This window comes from Nyctibius grandis, chromosome 10 (assembly GCF_013368605.1).
Source record: "Nyctibius grandis isolate bNycGra1 chromosome 10, bNycGra1.pri, whole genome shotgun sequence".
NCBI classification, from domain to species: Eukaryota; Metazoa; Chordata; class Aves; order Nyctibiiformes; family Nyctibiidae; genus Nyctibius; species Nyctibius grandis.
The window spans coordinates 15,072,503-15,088,364 of record NC_090667.1 but is presented as its reverse complement, the minus strand read 5'-3'; the positions used below and the strand labels follow the sequence as shown (position 1 = coordinate 15,088,364).

General features: G+C 41.0%; 1 protein-coding gene across 15 annotated transcripts in view; it reads right to left on the bottom strand.

Moving 5' to 3' along the window:
- Window positions 1-15,862, bottom strand: part of ZDHHC15 (zinc finger DHHC-type palmitoyltransferase 15) — a 214,467-nt gene that overhangs the window by 70,618 nt on the left and 127,987 nt on the right. Inside the window, exon 15 of one of the 15 annotated variants that reach the window (XR_011048913.1) lies at window positions 14,991-15,107. The exons of the other annotated variants lie outside the window; for them this stretch is intronic. The gene's annotated coding sequence lies outside the window, so the exon portion shown is untranslated. Of the gene's footprint in view, window positions 1-14,990; window positions 15,108-15,862 lie in introns of those variants that run through there. 15 annotated transcript variants of the gene reach the window in all.

The window sequence follows — 15,862 nt, the reverse complement described above, 5'->3', positions numbered from 1 at the left end:
GTGATCACATTTTTCTAAAATTAGCCAGAATCCCCTAAGTGGAATTCATGCCAGCTTTACATGGCTTCCTGCCAGCAGCAGGGCAACAGACAATATTGCACCTAACATAAAAGCACACTCGTACCGTAGAGAAAACCTGAACCAGAATAAAGTCAATCAGTACGAATTTAATCTACTTAGTACTGGGAACAAGTCCCAGTGAATTTATACCAGGAAAATACTTTCTTCTTATCAGGCATTAGGAATCTTAAAACCAGACTTGCTGTATTTTTAAGCTATGGCACAAGTGCAAAGCGGAAGGGCCAAACTGACAAACATCTATTTTGGTGTTTGGCAGTAGCTGGAAACAAAATAGGCAGCAGGAATGGAAATGCAGCTTAGCAGAGAAAGCAATTAACAGAAAGGTATCATAAAACAGAGCTTCCCACCACAAAGCACTGCTCCTCATATCCACATGATTCCTGAAAAGAGGACAAGCTATTAAGCCAGAGGGAATTACACTCCTTATAATGAGGCCAGTTGTGCTTATTTTACACGCTACTGAGGGTGTAAAATTTAGTCTGAGTTAGGAAGTGTTAGCAGCAACACAGGTTGACAAATAAAGCTGATGCAGAAAACCCCCACTTAAGATAGGCTGCTGCAGTTCCGTCAGGGGCTGTTTTCCTTCCCTCACCTCATTTGCAATGGAACAGGAGCTTCTTACACTGAGGCAACAAACATTCATTGGGAAAGTGAGAAAAATCATCCTTATTTTTGAAGCAAAATGCATTTTTTTGACAGCTGGAATTTAGTCACAAAAGTACTGGGATATATAGCATAACAAGTAGTACCATTTTGTTCTTATGTTCTTCCCTACGTGCTGCCTTTTAGCCCCTGGATGTGGTGTCTGACATACTGAGGTCACCCTTACGTGCTAATGAAATATATACATACATACTATATATATAGCCCCCGGATAAAAGGGACAGCAATCTGCCAGCAATCTGGTTCATCTGTCACGCAGAAAGGAACACTTTTCAGTGTCACTTAGCCACATTTTGGAGCGCTGGCTTCTTACACACTGGTGCTTTCATTTAAATGGATGGCTGGTGTGTCGCCATCAGGAGTTAAAGCTTACAGAAAGCAGCCTCACACGGCGAGATGGACAGAAGTAGGTTGTAGGAAGGAATAACACAAAGCTCTCAACTCTGGCTGGAGGGCTCGTGAAAATAGCCTGCATTTTCTTCTAGGGAGTTTTGAATTAAAGTTTTGCTTTCTTTTTTCTTGCCTTAAATCTGTTTTCAATAACTATGGAGCTAAAAAAGATGAAGATAATTATAACTGCCTGTGCAAAACAGAAATGTCAGACCTCACATTTCCCAACTGACCTTTCATCAGATGAAAATTCCCACAGCAACCTTCTCCACTCAGAGTTGGGAATGATGAAAATTTGCAAAACAGCATTCTGTCCAATAACCTCGTCCACATTGCAGATGCACAGGTGGGTGTTAGTAGGATTTACACAGGAGGAATAGCATTAAGGTAGTAAAGAAGTAATCAGACTTTAAAAGCTGTTCTATAAGAAAGCCTACTCTGAACAATCGGCAAATAGCCTTGCTGAGGTACTGGTTGTGAAATCTGGTATGCTGGTCTTCTGGCTGCAGGAAAATGAATGACAGAAGCTGCCGAGAAAGTCTGAGATAAAAATGAAAACAGTATATTTTTACAACATGGCTTGCCTGGCTCCTCCCATTCGTTCTGAATTGCTGCACTGAAAGTCACCTGCAAGGAGAACATCCCCAAGAAGGAACCAGGGAAAAGGTTCTTGGTAACTAACATTGTGAGAAGAGAGCTGTCTTGGCTCAGTAAAAAATAAGACAAAGCCACATAAAATCTCAGTCTAGCTGGAAGCAGCCTAGTACTGGATATCATAAAAAGCATCTTAAAAATAATTTTTTTTTCCCTAAAGTACTCTATTGGCTAGATGTGCAAATATCCCACAGTTCATGTGCAGAGAGAACAGAGCACAGAATAACATATGTATATATTTTCAGTTGGCTTGGGAAGAGATTTGGTAACTCCCAAGTTCTTATTTCATACCTGACTACAGCTCACACCGCAGCCACAGGTCTTTTTGCTTTTCCCAGGTGTCTACAGGTTTCACCCCATAAACCGCTCCAGGCAGGAATCAGCCACAGCTACAGTCCCTTCTCCCTTGAGCACATTCAGCCACCCAGCACAGTTTAGGTAACTGTCAGGAGTTCCAAGCTGTCCTTCGACACTCCCAGGCTCCCTCACCCATCAGGCAGCAAAGGGAAGGGGCTGAGCGCCCAGCTGCCCGCTCACTGCAGGGCCCCAGGGGCAAATACCTGCTCATCACTCACCTGGCCATGCCCCAGGGGAAGCTGGGCACTCCGCATCCTCCTCGGTTTTCATATTGCTCAGATCACGCTACAGCCTGAGCAGGAAGACTGGGGAGCAGTTTATATGAAACTCAGAACTAGTTTCAGTCCTACAGTCATTACAATATCTGTTATTCATCGATTCTTTACAAGAGGACTGTGGCAATGGCTAAGTCTTTTTCTTGTTACAACAGATTCTCAGCTGTTACGGATTGACAGAACTTCACTTATCTGAGGACAGCTATCATGATTTACAGCTGAGCACTGGGCCCACTTTATAAGGACAATGCTTCCTGACTTCCCCTAAGAATTAGTCTTCAGGTACAGAATTCTTTTTCCTATTTACTGTATAAGAAATTCAGACCTGTTAGGTACTGGGTAACTACAGCAGCCCAGTCTGAAGGACTACAGACTTCTCCCACGTATCCTACTTCATAGTGAAACCCGATTTGTCCCACGGTCACCGTTCAGCTGTAATGCAGCCAGGCACCCATAGGCTCTACCACAGACAGATCTCCTTAAAATGCCAGGAACAAATGTAGGTGGGTTTGACCTTCTCACACACGGTTACATGGTTTTGATTCTCTTAAATTTTTAATTAAAAATAGTATACGTAAACTGGAAGTGTATTGTTCCGCCTGTAAAATGCAGATGCTGCTCTCAAGAGAATTACCATCTCTTTTATGGAATTTTTGGCTTTCATTTCATCCTTGGTTATGACAGAAAGGTTGTTCATGAATTTGTCTTAAGTAGTTAAAAGACAAGACTTATTCCAACAAAATGAGCCAGATGTAAAGAGAAGTGGATCAGATTAGATAGAGTAAGAATAAATAAAATAAAGTGAATTCCTCCCTCTCCTCTCTAATGCAAGAGCACGGTTGAAGACAAGTGTTTTTTTCCTTCATTTTAGATTTTGCACAAGCTTATCCACTCATTATGATTCTCAGAGTAGCAAATCACATTTTCATTATCATTTCTTACTCTTTATTTGTATTTTCATAGCGTCTAAAAAGTATTTTAATACAACAGAGCAGGAAGATGAAGTAAGGTGCGTATTGGATTTGAAAGAAGAAATATGAAAATATTAATTCACCATTATCAGTTTTGCCTGCCACACTCACAAACATCCCAGCAACGCTTTCTAACACTTCCTGGACCACTTTCAGGTAAATCACAAGCCTAAGAAGATTCTGAAACCAGAATGTAAAATCCAGACTTCAAGTGAAATAACTACAGCTGCCCAAGACTGCACTTTACATCCATTGTCTTTCTAACTCATTTTGATTAATCGCGTTCCTAAAGGTAAGCCCTTAAATCAAATGGAGCATTTGCCCAGATCTGTCGCCTGAAAACAACAAAACCAAATTGGAGCATTTACATCTCCACTTAGTAATCAAACTTTCCCCTCACAATCTCTTACAGAGCGATGTCATTTCCAATGAAAAAAAAAATTAATTTTTCAAACATGGCTTTCAACACAGCATTGAGTTCTGGAAAGATTTTGCTGTTAAAGTTCTGCCACAATGTTCTGGCTGACAGCTGAGGTTAAGGAAAAACATGCTGGTTAATTTTTTGCAAGACTCTGACAAAATTTTAAAATTCCTACCATTTTTTCACAATTATGGTGAAAACTTTTACCATTTTTTCAGCAAACGTATTTTGATAAAAGTGTCGTATAGCTCATATGAGCATCCCTTGGGGAAAGTAACCACAGGGGGAGTCAGCTGATGCCCTCCTTGACGTTTAGTATTACCCATCTTCATGTGTATGAATGTGCGATGGCTGGTTCCAAACCTACAACACCACTTTTTCTGCTGTTATATTTTTATCCAGAAGGCTCAAAGTATTTACAAACTGTCTCAACCCACACGATGCTTCTCCTTCCTCATCACTGGAATGCCGAGCATGACGGGGCTTGATTTACTCTCATAAAACCCTGGAGAGCAGGATACCAGTGCAAAGGAACCAGTTCTTCTGAGGTCCTCCATCACAGGTTTTTCAGCATAAAATGGATAAACAGACCACTAGGGCCTTTGGCTCGTTTGCTTTGGTACAGGAAAACTGTAAATTCTATCTGCTGCTAGGTAAAATATTGGGAGAGATGTCATTCCAATGGGTGTTTTTAAGTCCATAAACCAGTTACGTAACACTAAACATGGGCTACTTTAGAAACAATCACGGCAGCAGAATAATAATTTTAAAAAAATAACACACTTGCCCACTTGTATACTGCTGTTTACCTTCGACAAGGCACAAATCTGTTCAGAAGCATCCAAAATAAAAGGCGACAGAGAATGGAGAGAAAAACAAATAAGCACCTTAACCTCTGAATGAGGTTCCTAATACTCCATCATCCTTGCCAAAAGTACAAGTCTTAATAATCACGTGGCTGTGATTTATTATCAGTGTATGGCCACATTCTGAAAAAAAATCCCTGGGGGTCTGTAAATTGCAGATGTAACCACAGATTAATGCTCAAAATCCCTGGTAAAAACTCTGCAATAACACTTCTATAGCCTACAGAAATTCTCCCACTAATATTCCTAATCCTTTCCCATTGGACTATATGATACTTCTGTGATTTTTCAGGCAGTCCAGCAGTGACTAAACAATATTTATGATTTAACTCTGCTGGGTTTCATTTCCAGACTAGAGGGTTTTTTAAAATTTTATTTTAAGTTACACCCACACGCATAAATACTACCGCCTATATATCCGGGAAATGACAGAAAAAGATAAGAAAAAAGAAGATGCCTGTGTGTCCTTTATTGCCGCTCCTACCATTGCACACCCATGTGAAAACTTCTATTTCTTGTCAGACCCTCGAAAACAGACCTGGGAGCACAAGCGACCTTCCCCTGCTACTCCTCTAGCATCACACCTTCAGCTCCGCACTCGCAAAGAGCGTACGAGGGGCAGGACACATGGTAGGAAGGGCCTTCTATTTTTTCCCCTTTTCATTACATCATATTTAGTCTTATTCTTTCTTCTAAAACTGAAAAACTGACAGTTTTCAAGTGTCCCTCATTAGCTTTTAAAACCTAAGCTCTGCTAAAGAGGAGTTATTAGTTTTTTCCTGGCGCTGCCTGAAATTGCAGTACCCATGTAAGAGCCCTAAATCTTAATAGCTACTCAAGGCAAACCAGGAAATACTGCTTTAATCGAGATGTGGAGTTATTTATACACAATAGGTCCTAATGTGCAGGAATTTTAGCTGTAGGTGATGATGTGTGCCTTTGGAAAGACAGACGTCCAAGGTCTTTTAAAAGAAAACCATATTTTAAGAGTCAAAGTATTGGGGACAACATAGGAAATAAATAACATTTCAGTACTGCTTAAAGGGAGGGGATTTGCTTATACAGCTAGAGAGAGGTGAACTTCTGGTTGTCCTTAGTCAGCTGAACCATGATGGCCCCATGTCCAGTCCCCACCATACATTGCAATCTGCACCAAAATCATTCAAATCACACTTTATACTTTGGGGAACAGGTCTAAAACTTACGTCAGAGAACTGTGTGTCTCTGCTTCTGGCCTTATCTCTATGTGCTTTAAAAATGAGGAGCAGCAGCAAAGGTTCAGAATTCAGAAGCTGCCTTGTAGGACTGTTGTAGGGAGAGTCCCTGTGCTCAAGGGCTTTACAACGGGATTAAGCCCCAACATCCTGCAGAAAAATATTGGCTGCAAAGCAGCTGGGGGAGGAATAAGTTTCGTACTAGAGACTGGCTGCGCTAAAGGGTTTACAGCATCGATGGCTGGCAAAGACAGGGTTGAAAATATCTGTAGGGTGAACCCTAAACAGCAGTATAAACATAAACAAAATGTCACAGCTAGATTCTGTTCCTCCACAAATCACTCAAGTGCTCTGCACTTCATCAGATTGACATCTGTACTCTCATACTCTATTAGGATTCTGGGATTTAATTAATAATTGGGGGATCAAAGTGAAAGATGCCAAGTCAAATATATTTAAATCTCATTTTGACATAATGTAAGACCAAAAGATACTAAAAATTTCCACCAGAAAAAACTACTTATTTGCTTTTCCTTTCAGAGTGGAATTACAGCCACATAAGCTCAGACTTTTCGACATATAGATATTTGTAGTTTCAGTGTAACAAGAACATAAAATCCCAACGTTAAGTTTTGTAACCAGCTTGTTTTGAAGGTGTCGAAGTGCAATAATGTATTTAAAGTTTCCAGGAATCATGTGGATTTCAGAATTTTCACTTCAGTTTACTGTTTTCTCACAGCTCTGCTGAGCTAGAGAAGAAATAAACCCAAATTTCTATTGTACAAATATTCCATCAGTAGCGTGGGGTGGGGGGGGAGAGAAGACTGCCTTCGGGGAAACTGCAGCTACAGTCTGAGCTTGATTACATCACACTAACTCAGTGATTTAAAGGGGATTATTCAGGATTTATGCCATTGTAATGGAGCAGGGTATCAAAATTTGAATTTCCACTTTAGTCTTGATGAAATAGGATGGAGGGGAGAGCTAGAGCTAGGGTAGGGTGTTAGCTCAGTATAATGAAACTGTCACTAGGGCTCTGTACTACATACTCAGCATACTGTTCATCCCTTGAATTTAAAAGATCTCACCACCATTAGCAGACCAGGAATGTCTGCTATTTTCAGTTGATGGAGGTAGGATCCTCAAGCAAAGAGAAAGTGATCTTGCTCTGACTCACCAGTTTGTTTTAGAAGTTGAAAAATAAACAGGATGTATTGTTTATTTTTATTAAATTTCATGTTATAAGTATTCCTTAGTACTATTTACAGGACAAACAGTAACAACAACACAGCCAAATAACGTTTGCATAGGTTTATCTTTAGGCAACTGAACCCAGCTCTGGTACAAAGCAGTGTGGATCAGTGTCCAAGCCTCAGATTTTATTTTGTCCTAGGCCTGTCCAGACAGCAGATGATAGCCAAGGTTTACAAATGCACTTCCTTTATTCTTGTCTCTGCACTAAATTGATTGATTGGTTTTTAAAAGCAGAGAGAGAAAATACTAAGTAACATATACAAAGTGTTTTGAAATTGAGAAAAAAAGTTAACTTTTTCTTTTTTTTTTGAAGAGGCATGGATTCAACAGATCTGAAAGCTATCTCTGGGGAGACCTCATAGCAGCCTTCCAGTACCCTGAAGGGGCTACAGGAAAGCTGGAGAGGGGCTTTTTACAAGAGCATGGAGTGACAGGACGAGGGGGAACAGTTTTAAACTGAAAGAGGGGAGATTGAGATGAGATATTAGGAAGAAATTCTTTCCTGTTAGGGTGGTGGGACACTAGCCCAGGTTGCCCAGAGAAGCTGTGGCTGCCCCCTCCCTGGCAGTGTTCAAGGCCAGGTTGGATGGGGCTTGGAGCAACCTGGTATAGAGGAAAGGTGTCCCTGCCCATGGCAGGGGGGTTGGGACTAGATGATCTTTAAGGTCCCTTCTAAGCCAAACCATTCTATGACTCTATGATTCTATTTGTGAGCTAAACTTCAGATGGATGCATTTACCTTTCTTACCCTCAAGCTGTTCAGTTTGCACTTTGTGAGAAACAGAACAGCAGAGTTTATTTACCAGACTGATTTTCACATGACCAAAGCATGATGAGGAGACACACCATCACTTTCAACCCCCCCACATTCAGGGCTTGAGTTATACTTAAATTTTGTACTAGACTGTAACTGAGTAACAAAGATGCTGGTCTTGAGCACCAGCCAAACATCCCTGAACTCCAGTTCTGTGATTTGGCCCATCTGAACTTGTTTCATGAAACTAAAGATAGAAACTACGCTGGTATAAGGTATTTATAAGGTATTAGGCTAGTCTCACTTTCCTACCTAATGGAACACAGAATGAAAGCAGCATAAACATCAGCAGAAAAAGTAATATTTTCAAGTTAAAGGTCTGGCCATCAGCTTTTTAAGAAACTGTGCCTCATTAGAGTCAACCATCTCTACACCTTGTGCTTGTAAATGTCAGCATGTGCACTCGCATCTCTTGACTTATTACTGTGCTGGTGATGAAATAACTTCTGCGGCTATCGTGCTTTTCTTCAGTTAGAAGGTGGCTGTTAAAATGTGCAGCCAAAGAATGATCATGCTGAAAAGGTAGTTACCCACCTTCCACCCAGTCATGTGGGATAACATCAAGACAGACTTGCAAAGGATCTATTGAAAAGCAAACTATTAGAAGCCCAACTTGTAAATATCCAGGAATGTATGATGCTGTTGAATGAAGCCACAGGAATAATTCAGTATTAATAGGACTTCAAACCTTCCCAGATGTACTGAACCTGATAGAAAATGAACTCTAGCACCTGATGTTTACTTTCAAAAAAGTAATGTATCTTTTTCCTTCCTTTCCTCCTTAAATTGATTCTCTTTCTTTCCTTTTACTGAAGTGAACTGCCAAAATTCCTGGAGCGAAGTCCTAGATCAATATTCTACCAACCAGTTCCCTGGGAGTGATGTCCTTAAGCAGAAGAAAGGACATCTTCTAGATGCTCACAGCCGCTTTCACGTCAAAGATAGGCTCCTGAAGCGTGTTGCACAGAAGCCTTCTGACTAAGTCAGATCGAAATACACTCTTTGAGCACCTGCTAACATGTAGATGTGTACTTAAGTTCAGAAGAACACTGGGGATATTTAAGAAAATAAGAGGTAAGCTGAGTGTCTCAAAATACCTCCTCCAACACTTCACGTTTCACACTTCTCCCTGTGACGCCTGCTATGTAAGGAAGGTAGGAAGATTTGTGAGATCACAGATAGAAACTTGGAATTACAAGAAACCTCGGGATGTTCTTGGAGAATTACCTTGGGTTTAGTTCTGTGGCACAGTCAGTAGCAGCACAGATGAAACAGCCAAGTTCTGCACAACGCCGGCCAGGGAGGTGCCCTTTCAAACACTGTTTGCAACATTCAAATAGATCCCAGGCAGTTACGTAACTTGCTACCCTGTGCTTAGAGTTGCACACATACATGTGTATACACACACGCTTTGTATTAATAGATTTTATTTCTGGAAAGTTGCTTGAGCCGCTGAGTGCCGAACCGGGTGTGCTGGCAGACTGCGAACCACAGGGTCGTTAGGCTTGGAAGGAATCTCAGCTGGGTCAACCCAATCCATCATTCTGCTTCACAGCAGAAGTGATCTCACTATCCCTAAACTATCCCCCAAAGACGGGTGTCAAGCTTAGTTTTGAATATCTCAACGGATAGGACTGGTCACCTCCCTTGGAACCTTACTGCATTGACTAACTCTTCTTAGACAGTTTTTCCTAAGTCTTCTCTGTTCTGGCCTTATTGCCTAATGAAAATAATTGGTCCCTGTCCTCTTCATAACAGCACTTAAATATGTTTGCAGACGCTTATTTTTCCCCAACAGTTTTCTTTTGGTCTAGACTGAACGTGACCCTTGAATTTTCCACAGAGATCTGAATGGTTGATGATCTCCCTGGGGCTGAGACTGGGGCCTGGCCATGGCAGGTAACACAGCTGTTAGGAGGACTCTTACCATGCGTTTGAATAAGCTATCAACATAATTCTGTCACTCACAGAAACAGGTTCAAACATTCCTCTCTTTCACCACATTACGGTGAAATTTCAGTTTCTCCAGACCCACAATCATAGCTTATTTATTGCTGCTTTGCCTTTATGAAGCAGTCTGCTCTTAAAGAAAACTAAATTTGGTTCTGCTCTAACATGTGGGCTAGAATGCTGTCTGCTGCAGCTAAATGCAAGAAGCTGCTCCAGAATCCATGTTTAAAAAGGAATTTTAACAATTAAAGATAAAAACTTCAGGGAAATACAACTAATGAAAGACCTGAAAGACCCTGGTCTATTTGGTTTATCACAGAAAAAAAAAATGTAAGAAACAATTTGAACGCAGTCTTTTGGAATTAATTCTATAAGGAAAAGATAAGACGTCCTGAACTTAGCAAAGCTATAACAAGATCAAATGCTGGAAGTCAGCTATATTCAAACTAGAAACAAGATGGACATTTTTAACAGTAAAGACATTACCAAGGAATGTGTCAAAGTCTCCATCACACAGGGTTCTTCAGGCGAGAGCAAGGTCTTTCTAAAAGAGGCCAGTTCATCCACGTGGGGAATTCTAAGGACGGTATCATGCACAAGAGATCACAATATTCATTTCTGGGAATCCAGTTCCTATTATACAATTTGCAGTTTTCCTTATGGGAAATCAGTGACAGAATATTTGAAGAAAGGTTAAGACTGCTGAGCCGTGAATTAGCTTAGAATGAAACAGCAAACAGCAATTCCACAAAATTCTATGAAAGGTACTGCAATCTTTTCTTCTCTCGTTGCTAACTGAGCACACTGCAGTTCTGGTAGGCAGACAGAAAGGGGAGGAGATGAAAAGTAGAAGGCTTGTCTAAGTAAAAGTTAGCCTGAAAGAAAAAAAGCCCATGACATATTTAGAAACTTTCCCCAAATCTTCTTGTTTCCTTTTTCTCCCGTAGGTTTGCTTTATTCCTTGGGGAGGGTCTGCTGGAACGTCTCTTATTCCCATTTCCCTGTCAGCACAGAAATTATGCACTAATTATAACTCTCATCTGATTAAGCACAACAAGAGCTCCCAGTTCCTTTTTGTTGTTTTGTTTCACTTTGTCCCTTCTCCCTCCCCAGTGTTTCAGATCTGCTCTTCCATCCCATCCAGCCTGCTCTTTTCCTCTCTAAACGTCTACCCTTTGGTTTTATGGGCCGCTGGTTGGCAATCACACGCTTCTGTTATTGGAAAGGTTTTCCCGTTCTTGAACGAACACTTCAGGCAATGGAATTCCTTCCTTAACCTTATTAATGTCAAGTACTACAGTTGCTGCGACGAGCGTAAGGTAAATTAAACCAGTTTTTCTGGGGATCTACAATGGGATTATAGACTTTGTTAGCGATGGGAGTAATAAATAAATAAATAAGGCCCCATGGCTGTAGTAATTTACAAAACATAATAGGGAAAAATTGGCCTTTGCTGTTTGGAATCAGAGTAGTAAAAGGGTGTCACACTGCAAAAGGTTAAGGCCTATTAAAACATTATAATTTTGCAGCCTTTCATGTTATTAGTATTTTCCACTTGACGCTGCCAGATAATAACTAACAGCGGACAGCAAACATCCTGCCTTTACTGTCATAGTATGTGTAGAAAATATCTTCCAGCTTTAAAAAAAGAAATTCCCTACGTGACAGGCTGGGGTCCCAGGCGGGACCGCGTGGCCAAGCTGCCATGTTCTAGCTGCAGTAACAAAGCAAGCGTTGCCAGACTCAAACAGGTGCTGCTCAGAAGCGCTCCTTCCCCTAGACAGCCAGGCAGGCGGGCAGACAGTATAAACTATGGCTCATTTTGTCTTGCTGAGCCTAATTCTGGTGGCGTTGTCAGTGGAAGAACAGTGGGATGGATTTCAAAGTTAAACAATAATCAATATGGTGATGTCTAGCAGTTGGGATTATTTTTTTCCTTGAAAAGAGCTCACATTTACCCTTGCCTTTAATTGAACGCTGGCTTCAGGCTCCCATTTAGCTCACACACTGCTCCATTGGCTAGGAAATAATTTTGATGAATGTTCTTCCTAAAGTTGAACCAGAGAGCAGAGGTTTGACAGACATCCCGCCAGCCAGGACATCTGAGCAACACACGCTGCAGCAGTCCTCCGACAAGCTTGCTAAGCAGAAAAAACGACAGCTTCACATTTTAAGAGGTTAGTCCTAGTGCTGTGGAATAACTTCATCGGCCCTTGTGCTCAGAGCTGTGGGACAGGCAAGGCACAACGTACAGAGCCATCATCACAGCAAAGGCCTTGACAGAGTCAACACTCAGCACCATCTAAGGAGGACCCACCCAATGTGCCTACACTGCCTCCAGCCACACTTGCTGGGACCAGTATTTGGCTTTATTCAAAAGAGCCCCAGTCTCAAGGCTCCACTGCACCTGTGACCTCCATGCATTAGGTGAAGCTCCTGCAGGAGGTAAGCATTTTACCCTCCATCAAAGCACCCTTCTGCTGGCTCGCATGACTACGTTGCAGTTTAGGTAAAGAATCTGTGAAGCTATTCACGTTATTGACATCTAGTGAATGAGAACAGAGTGGCAGTTCCCAAAGAAAGTGGGATATGTGAAGAAATCTATGAAAAGTTTTTCTACATTTACTGAGATTTTGCATTTATCTTCTTTCTTCACAGTTTTGTGAATCCCTTCCCAGATACTTAAACTCTATAACACCCCCAGAAGATGGAAATATGTACCTTGGGAAAACTAAGATAGCTGTTTAAACAGTGCCAGGGACTAACAAGGAAAAAAAAAATAAATTAATGAGCCTGTTCTGTGATCTAACCACTAGGTAATGTCACATCCGTATTAGATGGATCAAGCTGCTGCAACATTTGATAGGGAGGGGCTGTTCCTTGGCAGAAAAAGGCAGCAGAGGGTGTAATGCTCAGGAACTCCACTATCCCTTGCCCAGCACAACACTGTAGTTGAGAAAAAAAAAAAGATATGGAAAAACAAAGCAAGAAAAGATGATCTTGGCTGAGCATGCAATGGGTATCTTGAATAACTGATATTTAAGTCATGCTCTTGTTTATTCTTTTAAATATACTTGTGGTGAGCAATCATTCACCTGCTATAAATTACAAGCAACTGATAAGTCTTCATTTATGAGTCTCCAGCCAATAGCACTTGTACTAAAAAAAGAGCGCAAAAGAAAAGCCATCCATAACCAACAGCATTTTTCCAGAGCTGGACCACATAGAAAAGTTTCCAAAGCAGATATGTAGCAGATTTCTTGAAAATTTAGCCCCCCCCAAAAAAGAGTCCCAAAGGGTTAGGCAGTTCAAGATAATGAATTTCACTCTCCATCCATTAGGTTGTAGTTCTTTGCTAGATGTAACTAAAAAAAGATTAATCTGTATGCTTGAAGCCTGTTCTTTTTAATCTTAATGAGTTTTGATTTTACACAGTGTAGAACCTTATCCAGAATAGTTTTAAAAATTGAAAGGAATAAGATCAGAGAGTTGAGAATATGAAGTGGGGTTTTATCCAACGTATGACTAGATGTTTCCAACTCATATACCGTGTTAAGGAGAGGAAAACGAGCCATTAAAAAAAAGAAGTATTTTCATAGGAAATCTTCACAAACATGTTACCTCTGCTGACCTTTAGATAAAGGTAAAAAGGTTAATACAACAATTTGGAAATTATTAGCCTGAAAAAGGACCAATGACCCTGTCAGGGTTGTTCCCAGATTTCTCCAGCATAGCTTGTAATTCCTGGGAGATCATTTGAGCCGTGCAGAGACCTTACTTAGTCAGAGTCAAAATATTTTTCTGCCTTTGTAGTGGCTCTCCAAACATATAAAATGTGGAGTCTCCTTTTGTTCCACCTCCACCCCTAGCTAGGGAGGGTGCCAGAGCAGGCTTTCATTCATGGGACTACAGATTTTCCAACCATATACTGTACCGGGAAGAATAATAATTGGGATTGACTTCTCCCTAACACGTCCTCTCCAATTTTAAGGGATCCAATTTTGATCATTGAACCATCAGTTCCCTCAGTGCATCAAACCATCCAAATTCATTTTACCCATTTACATCATAGCTCAATTTGGCCGACAGTTTCCTTTCTCCTGTTTTAAATCATGACAGTATTGATAATGCAGACCTAAACGAAGAGTGCAGAAGAAATCCAGAGTTCTGGGTTCGTTCCCAGCTCCTTCATTAGCTTACAATCCAGCTTGGGCAAACAATTAGATTTCTTTATGCCACGATTTACTTTTAAGTTGGTGTCAAGCAGTAAAATATCTCTAAGTCTAAGTCTAGGTTAAGAACACATTACTAATACTTTCACAGATAATTCATGATCAATATATGTTATTTCGATTTTTATAAGGGATACCTTAAGAAAGGTATGAAGACCATTTTCAGTTTTCTGATGTCACTTTTCTTACTATTTTGTGTTTCTGAGACAAGACTACTTTCTGAGAATTGTACTAACTTTTCAATATTATACCATTATTAAGCTTTTTTTTTCCTCCACGAACAAATAGGGTAAGTTTGATTTATATTTCTACAGTAAAATGCAATGGAATAATTTCTGACCAGGTCTGTAATTCATTAAAATGAGTGACTGTAATGCTTCTCTTGCTGATGAGCTTTTCCCTCATTAAAAAAAAGGCACTTGTTTCTAAAGTTTTGAAAGACGATAAAGTAGTTGGATGAGAGAGCAAGTGAGAGAGAGTGTGCAAGCATGACAGATTGACTGATTTTATTCACTGATTAACCTCACTCCTACGTAAGGACTACAACTGCAGGAGTGAGAAGTCATTCTGACTCAATGAATCTTGACTCCTCCATGACCCACTGGCTCATAGCCTGCCTTCCCCATATACAAAGGAGAAAGGGACCTTCACAGGCAGCTTTTGGTAGCTCACTTCAAATCCCCAGTCACAGCTGCTCTGGTTTTGGGCAGTGTGGCTGCTTAACACACTCCACTTCCCTCTCTTCTCCTGCCTCCCCAGTTTCCAGAAAGAAACTGGACTTCAGCTCTCAATCCGTGACTTCACGCAATCTGTTTCTGTGACAGAGCCTGTAAATACTCACGAGGTAATTGTTAAGAAGGGCAAGGCAATGCACCAGAGCAGACAGGGAAGTAGGGCAGGACAGTCACTCACTCCAAACAGCAGCCTCTTGACGGACTTTCTTTGAAAGCCTCTTGACACACCATCTTTGAAAAAAATGCCAGAATTAGACTTCTGACTGACACAAATCAGGCACTGCATACACCAGCCAGCTATCACGCCAGGGTCCTCGAGGGCTCAGTCAGCACTTGCATTCGTTCATATTTAGTCCATGAAACTTAAATTTCCTTTAAAATAAAAAATAATGTATAGCAATATAGCTACAGGCATCATATAGAGTATATACGCAGTGTGTATTTTGCAGAAAGAAAGACTGACAGAATCTGGATGTAGCACAGCCTGCTGCTGAAAGAACAGGGGGCTGCCGATGATCTATTTCCACACAGTCTTGTTACAGCAGGAGAACAGTTTCTTGGTTTCTAACACGCAATGGTGGTGCCAGTAACCCAGCAAAGTCACAGGCTCCCCTCAGCCTTTTAAAAAGTTTTCCTGCTGATGCTGTTCTTTTCACCAGTGGCTAGATGAAAGCTGAGACCAGGACTCAAGCCCAGTGCTCTGCCAGCCACACTAAGTGAAAGCCCAGGAGTCCCGACTAACTCAGCAAGCAGCACTGTCTAGAAATTAGACACACTAAGATGACTACATGTTGACATACACACCAGCTTCAAGGAGCTCAGGTTATTTGTTTGCTCTCCCCTATACGCATATATCTGCCAGTATTAACCACCGTTCACTAGACTATACGTTAGGTGTCATAGCGCGAACTATTTTCAATCTGAGCTTAGTTAAAAAGGCAAATGGCATCTCAAGGAGCAAGCTGACCCCATTATCAGACCCTTAG